This window comes from Triticum dicoccoides, chromosome 3A, assembly GCF_002162155.2.
Source record: "Triticum dicoccoides isolate Atlit2015 ecotype Zavitan chromosome 3A, WEW_v2.0, whole genome shotgun sequence".
Taxonomy (NCBI): domain Eukaryota; kingdom Viridiplantae; phylum Streptophyta; class Magnoliopsida; order Poales; family Poaceae; genus Triticum; species Triticum dicoccoides.
Window position 1 is genome coordinate 731,932,099 of NC_041384.1, and position 8,308 is coordinate 731,940,406.

Consider the following 8,308-nt stretch of genomic DNA (forward strand, 5'->3'; position numbering starts at 1 on the left):
AAACACGGAATCACCCTTGGGTGGAGGAGGATCTCCTAAAATTTCAACAGGCAAATTGTGTTGCAGAATAGGTTTCTGTTTAAAGAATACTTCATCTATTTCCCTTCTTTCACTCATGAACATATCATTTTCATGGTCTAGCAAATAGTGTTCTAAAGGATCACTAGGAGGTACGGCAATAGAAGCAAGACCAATAATTTCATCCTTACTAGGTAATTCTTCCACACGATGTTATTTACTAAATTTAGAGAAATTAAACTCATGAACCATATCATCCAAACCAACAGTAACAATATTCTTAGTGCAGTCTATGGTAGTATTGACAGTATTTAAGAAGAGTCTACGAAATATAATGGGACAAAAGCTATCTTGTGGAGAAGTAAGAACAAGAAAATTAGCAGGATATTTAGTTTTCCCACACAAGACTTCAACATCTCTAACAATTCCAATTGGTGCAATAGTATCTCTATTAGCAAGTTTAATAGTAACATCAATATCTTCTAACTCAACAGGTGCAATTTCATTCTTAATTTCTTTGTATAAGTCATGAGGTATAACACTAGCACTAGCACCCATATCACATAAGCCATGATAACAATGATCTCCTATTTTAAAAGAAATAATAGGCACGCCCACCACAGGTCTATGTTTATCCTTATCACACGGTTTAGCAATTCTAGCAGTTTCACCTTCGAACTGAATAACATGCCCATCAATATTATCATACAAGAGATCTTTAACAATAGCAATATTAGGTTCTACTTTAACTTGCTCAGGAGGTGTATAAGTTCTAATATTGCTTTTACGAACAACAGTTGAAGCTTTAGCATGATCCTTTATTCTAATAGGGAAAGGTGATTTCTCAATATAAGAAGTAGGAACAATAGGATCATTATAAGTGACAGTCTTTTTTTGAACTTTAATAGGTGCAACTATTTTTACTTCTATGGGAGGATGATATTTAAACCACTTCTCCTTAGGGAGATCAACATAGGTAGCAAAAGATTCACAGAAAGAAGCTACTATCTCAGAATCAAGTCCATATTTAGTGCTAAACTTACGGAAAATATCGGTATCCATAAAAGATTTAACACAATCAAACTTAGGTGTCATACCTGACTCCTTACCTTCGTCGAGGTCCCAATCTTCAGAGTTGCGTTTAATTCTATCCAATAAATTCCATTGAATTCAATAGTCTTCATCATAAAAGAGCCAACACAAGAAGTGTCGAGCATGTTGCGATTGTTTTCAGAAAGCCAAGCATAAAAACTTTGCATAATTATTTCTCTCTGGAGCTCATGATTGGGGCATGAATATAACATTGATTTAAGCCTCCCCCAAGATTGAGCGATGCTTTCTCCTTCGCGAGGCCAGAAATTATATATATAATTGCGATCATAATGAACAAGATGCATAGGGTAATACTTTTGATGAAATTCCAGCTTCAATCTTTTATAGTCCCACAATCTCATATCATCACATAGCCTATACCATATCAATGCGTCTCCCTTCAAAGATAAAGGGAAGACCTTCTTCTTAGCAACATCATCGGGTATACCTGCAAGCTTAAATAATCCACAAACTTCATCCACATATATTAAGTGCTCATCAGGATGTTTTGTTCCATCTCCTGTAAAAGGATTAGCTAGCATTTTTTTCCATCATAGCCACAGGAAATTCAAAAGGAGTTTCATTAATAGGTTCAGTAGGTTGAGGAGCAACTCTTTGCTCTACTGGACAGGGTGAAGATACCCCGAACAAGCCCCTCAGAGAATTACTTTCCATAGTAACAAGTGACAGTAAATTTCAGCACACTATATAAATTTTTCCTTATCAAATTCCACTTACCAAAGACGCTACACTCCCCGGCAACGGCGCCAGAAAAGAGTCTTGTTGACCCACAAGTATAGGGGATCTATCGTAGTCCTTTTGATAAGTAAGAGTGTCGAACCCAACGAGGAGCAGAAGGAAATGATAAGCGGTTTTCAGCAAGGTATTCTCTGCAAGTACTGAAATAAGTGGTACAAGATAGTTTTGTAATAAGGTAAATTGTAACGAGCAACAAGTAACAAAAGTAAATAAGGTGCAGCAAGGTGGCCCAATCCTTTTTGTAGCAAAGGACAAGCCGGAACAAACTCTTATAATAGGAAAAGTGCTCCCGAGGACACATGGGAATATCATCAAGCTAGTTTTCATCATGTTCATATGATTCACGTTCGATACTTTGATAATTTGATATGTGGGTGGACCGGTGCTTGGGTGCTGTTCTTACTTGAACAAGCATCCCACTTATGATTAACCTCTATTGCAAGCATCCGCAACTACAACAAAAGTATTAAGGTAAACCTAACCATAGCATGAAACATATGGATCCAAATCAGCCCCTTACGAAGCAACGCATAAACTAGGGTTTAACCTTCTGTCACTCTAGCAACCCATCATCTACTTATTACTTCCCAATGCTTTCCTCTAGGCCCAAATAATGGTGAAGTGTTATGTAGTCGACATTCACATAACACCACTAGAGGCTAGACAACATACATCTTATCAAAATATCAAACAAATACCAAATTCACATGACTACTAATAGCAAGACTTCTCCCTTGTCCTCAGGAACAAACGTAATTACTCACAAAGCATATTCATGTTCATAATCAAAGGGGTAATAATATGCATAAAGGATCTGAACATATGATCTTCCACCAAATAAACCAATAGCATCAACTACAAGGAGTAATCAACACTACTAGCAACCTACTAGCACCAATCCCGGACTTTGAGACAAGAATTGGATACAAGAGATGAACTAGGGTTTGGAGATGAGATGGTGCTGGTGAAGATGTTGATGGAGATTGCCCTCTCCCAATGAGAGGAGAGTTGGTGATGACGATGGTGATAATTTCCCCCTCCCGGAGGGAAGTTTCCCCGGCAGAACAGCTCTGCCGGAGCTCTAGATTGGTTCCGCCTCGTGGCGGCGGCGTCTCGTCCCGAAAGGTTGCTTCTTCTTTTTTTCTCATCGAAAGACTTCATATAGGAGAAGATGGACGTCGAAGACCCACCAGGGGGCCCACGAGGTAGGGGGCGCGCCCCAGGGGGCGCGCCCCCCACCCTCGTGAGAAGGGTGTGGGCCCCCTGGCCTTCATCTTTGGCATGGATTTTTCTTTATTCTTTTAAGAAGTTCCGTGGAGTTTCAGGACTTTTGGAGTTGCGCAGAATAGGTCTCTAATATTTGCTCCTTTTCCAGCCTAGAATTCCAGCTGCCGGCATTCTCCCTCCTTATGTAAACCTTGTAAAATAAGAGAGAATAGCCATAAGTATTATGATATAAAGTGAAATAACAGTCCATAATGCGATAAATATCGATATAAAAGCATGATGCAAAATGGACGTATCACGTCTCTACGCCGATAAACTGGGTATGAGTCCTTGCCTTGTGCCGTGTTTTCATTGAACGGCCGCGGGTATCTGCACTTGCACTCATTTTGTTGCATGCACACATTTTTTGGGTTGAGAGCACCGCACGGTCCGTGCATCATATGTTTGACTAGTAAGGCGTAGAGTTGTGGATACTTCTGCTTGTCTGGGAGCTCGGCGGAAATGAGTCAGTCGTACTGCTCAGAGACAACCAGCTTATATGTTGAATCCATGATCAACAAAAAGTGTGCGTGGGGGAGGCCCCTCTTCTGAAACTTGACTACGTATACATATGCGACAACAACACCCAGTATATGCTTCTTGAACAACATCTCTTTCATAGCCTCTAGCTTGCCATGGAACACGCGAGCCACAAGATCAGGGAGGTCTTGCGCTGTTTGACCAGGAAACAACTCATTTGTTATCTCTTCCCAGTTAGGGTTGCAGGTCATCGTCAAGAAAACGTCAGGCTTCCCGTATGTGTGTACAATTGCCATGGCATCCATATGCCTCCACTTCATGTCGCGGTCGCCACCTGGGTACGTTCCAGGGAGCACTATCCTTACTCCAACAGCGCTTGCTCGTGTCTCCCCGGATGTGATCGCATCAACAACACCTTTATATAGGTCGGCACGGATCTTCATCTGGTTCTTTCTGTACCATTTCAACCTACAACTCTCAATCTTGATGTACATGTCGACCCCCCATTGCTGGAGCAATCATGCTCCACATAGTATGGGATTGAATATTGCAGGTCGTGTCTGCAGCCTGTAACAGTAGTAGTCTCTCACGGAGACGCATAACCTGCTATTCCCGTCTGCAAATGGATGAGTAACGCAAAAATTAGAATTCATATGAGAATTAAACTATTTATCAGAACGACAGAATACGCAAAAAGCATACCTGCATCCATATCATCATCGCCCCCTCTTGGTTGTTGTACAACCTCCCAAGGGACATTCCGTTTAGGTAGCTTCAGATGCCAACCGAGCTCCCCCCTTGGGTAGAAGAGTGGATAAGACAACGGGTCATATGAGCCATCAGTCACATGTATACTGTGCCTCTGGTTGTTGTTACCGCAAAGTGTAATCCTACGATCAAACCTTTTCGCTAGGTCAGTGCCCTCGACCCAAATTGCAGCGACCTCAGATGACACCGGTCTATTATATTTCCGTTGGTCAAGCCTCTGATTGGTGTTGAGGTCCATCATGTAATCGTCAAGGTTGTCCTTGTGTGCACCCAAACTCCTAAACTTCTAGGAGTACGGGTTTCCCCGGAGTATGTCCACTAACTTCATGACAACATTTTGGTCCATATCCTTGGTGGCAGCCTTGCGATGGGTCAGGTTCGGGTCGTCGTCGTAGAAGTACAACTGGAGATGTTCTGGACGAGAGCTTGGCCCAAAGGAATGCACGTTGTGGTAGATGGTGCCGTGCGCCTGGAACATGTACACCCCAGACTTCATGTTTGTGTAGTTTTCATCAAGGCTGACGCCCAGGGTTGTGAAGGAGAAGTGGCCGTTGAAGAACCGTATGTTCTCCTGAAAGTGTCTAGAGTCCGCATCCGTGCTGGACCAAAGCCTCATTAGCTCTGGTATGGGATCTGGTTCCTTGAGCTCGATTTTCCCGTTGCGACAGCGGAAGCCCTGGGTCTCAGACTCAAACTTCTTGGCCTTGAAGTGGTCGCAGTTAGCGGCATGCTTCAGTATGTGTGTGAAGTCGGGGAGGTTTGAATAGACATAGTCGAATGGATCAATGTCGATACGCTCAGCGCTGGACATGCTCGCGGCTTTGCCTCCATCCATGCTCTCAACATCGGATCCTGCGGGCATTTGTTGAAACATCGCATTCAGAACATTGTCTACTAATATTTTCAATAAAAAAATTACACCGTGTGCTTGTTCACCGTTGACCATACCTTGGCCGCCAAATAGATAGTACTCGTCATCCATGAAGTCAGGTGGTATCGGATCATCGCCCATTATGCGGCTAAGGAATGCCTCCGTGTCTTCTGCGACATCATTGAGAAGATTGTGACAATAGCCAATATTGTGACAAAAGAGGGTACAACTGAATTATGCGTGGGAGATTGTGACATAGCCATTCCTTACCATCGGTACCGAAAGCGTAAGTCGGCATGCTCGTCGGCAGGCCGCCATCAGCTGAAGCGGCTTCTGTACCATCCTCTTTTCATCTTGGCACTTGACCGTACCATCCTCTTTTTTCTTCCGATAAGCAGCTTGCCTCCTGGCCTTGTACTGCTCCCTTTTTTCGTCTGACATCCCATTTTTTAAAGTTTGCTTGGCGACATTCAAAGCTACTGAAAAAAAATAAAAGCCGTAAGCTAGGTTAATGTACGAAAATAAAACACTTTTAGCAAAAATTAGATCAGATCCAAGATGTATGAGGTAATACCATTAGAACTTTGTTGTACATCTGTTGCAAAATTTCGTGTCAGATTACTGGGAGCCGGCAACGAATCTCCATTATATAGGAATGAGATTGGAGGGTTGTCTGCATCATGTAAACATAACAAATATTGGTCCAAAATAAGGCAAAGTTGTAGGCACATGGTGTTAACCTTTCAGCAAAAGAATACTTACCCGAAACCAGATGGGAAGGTTGATGAACATATGTGCTATCACCATCGGTCTGTTCAAGTATGATCCGCTCCGAGGGAGTAATATGGACTCCTACAAGTCACAACTCTGTTAGGCAAGACTGATCACATAAAACGCATAAAATTAAGCTCTATATATTGGCACAGCCTTAATATCTGGACTACTTGGGTAAATCTTGTCAACATCGTCGGCTATGGGTATAGTCTCTGGGTTATAGTCGTCAACATTTGTCCCATCTATCGGGTCTGCAACACATTCAGTCTTCTGTGATGGTGCTTGGCATGTATGGCAAAATTTGTAGTTGAATATATACCTGGAGGTACATATATACCTGGAGTATCATATGTGCTATCACCATCGTTCTGTTGAACTATCACCCGTTCCGAGGGAGTAATATGGACTCCTACAAGTCACATGCTGGACCCATTAGAATCGATCGTGCCCAAGTCTCTTAGGTATGATTGGTCTCATAAAATTAAGCCCTGTAATTTTGCACAGCCTTATAGCTGGACTACTTGGGTAAATTTTGTCAACATCGTCGGCTCCGGGTATAAGTTCTTGGTTATAGAAGTTAACATTTGTCGCCTCCATCGGGCCTGCAACACATTCAGACTCCTGGGATGGTGTTTGACATGTATAGCACAATTTATAGTTGGACATATACCTGGAGGTACATGTGACGATGTTGTCTCTTCCGTTGGCTTGCTGTGTGGATTCCCCATATGTATCTATAAAAAAACAAAGACATGTCCAACAGACTCAGGTTATTAGCAAATACTTGTAGACTGAACTTGTTGCTTACATCATAATAATGCTAACATCAACTGTTCCTCTGATTGCAAATAGATCACGTGAAATTCCAACAGTCCTATTGTACAAAAATTCAGTCCATAAGGGCATATATGTCCAACAGACTCTGCTACTTTGATATATGAGTTTTGCTGTAGAGGTAAAAAAAAGAAAGACATGTCTAACAGACTCTGCTATCTACTTTGCAAACATTAACTGCTAGCTACTTTACATGTTCTAGTCGATCAGTAGTGGAGCCCAGTTGGGACGATCGGGAATCTGTGTAGCATTTGGGGTAGTCTTCTTTTATTTTGGGTTCCGTAGTCGAACCTTTATTGTATCTGGATGATGTAATGCTTTATTCATGTATTGTGTGAAGTGACGATTGTAAGCCAAGTATGTATCTCTTTCCCTTATGTATTACATGGGTTGTGTGAAGATTACCTCACTTGCGACATTGCTTTCAATGCGGTTATGCCTCTAAGTCGTGCTTCGACACGTGGGAGATATAGCCGCATCGAGAGCGTTACACATACCTCTTCCAACACTTCCACGCAGGGTGTCCAATCTTGCCGCAGATCTGGCACATAGGCTTGGCGGAGGGATTGTTATTGTAGTTCCCGCCGTTGCCACCTCCCCCGTTTCCACGGTTTGGAGGCTTGGAGTAGTTGCGGTTGCGATCACCGCCGCCACCGCCGCCTTGCTTGTTGGGGAAGCCACGACCACGTGCTGCTGCGTTTGCAGATGACTGAGAATACCCGCTGCGCAAGTTCATGCGAGTCTCGAAGCTCAGGAGCTGCGAGTACAGCTCCAGCACCCTGACAAGTTCGACCCGTGTGCACATGGCAGAAACCACGGGGTCAAATTCCTCGTTGAGTCCAGCGAGGATGTGGGAGATGACACCTTCCTCGTCCACCTTCTTTCCTGAAGCCATTAACTCATTACAAAGTGTTCTGACCTTACCGACGTATTCAGCGACGAAGAGGTTGCCCTTCTGGAGGTTCGCCAGAGCAATCCTGACGTTGACAGTCTGTGCGCGTGTATGCGACGCCAGCATCCCTTGCACGGTGTTCCATAGCTCAGCTGCGGTATGGCATGTTGCAACTTGGATGGCCATCTCGCGGGGCAGCGTCGTCAACAGGTAGGAGAAAACATGCTGATCTCGCGCATACCACATGCCGAACTCAGGGTTCAGGGCCTTGGACTTGGTTTTGCCGTCGGAGGAGGTGATCTCAATGTGCGTGGATGGCACCTCCTGCTCGAGGTCGAGGAAGGCCGCCATCTGCGCCCCTCGGATGGCCGAGAGGACCGTGGCGCGCCAAAGTGCTTCGTTCCCTCTCGTAAGCTTCTCTGTAATTTTGCACAGCCTTATAGCTGGACTACTTGGCTAGTTCTTTGTCATTAACGAAACCAGAGTGAGAGTAGTCGACGCATTCCCCAATAAACAAGAATGAAGCTAGCTGAAGCACTACATTGCATGACACG

General features: G+C 43.8%; 1 pseudogene; it reads right to left on the reverse strand.

Moving 5' to 3' along the window:
- Positions 1–7,603: 7,603 nt before the first annotated feature.
- Positions 7,604–7,742, reverse strand: LOC119273855 (annotated as a pseudogene).
- Positions 7,743–8,308: the final 566 nt, after the last annotated feature.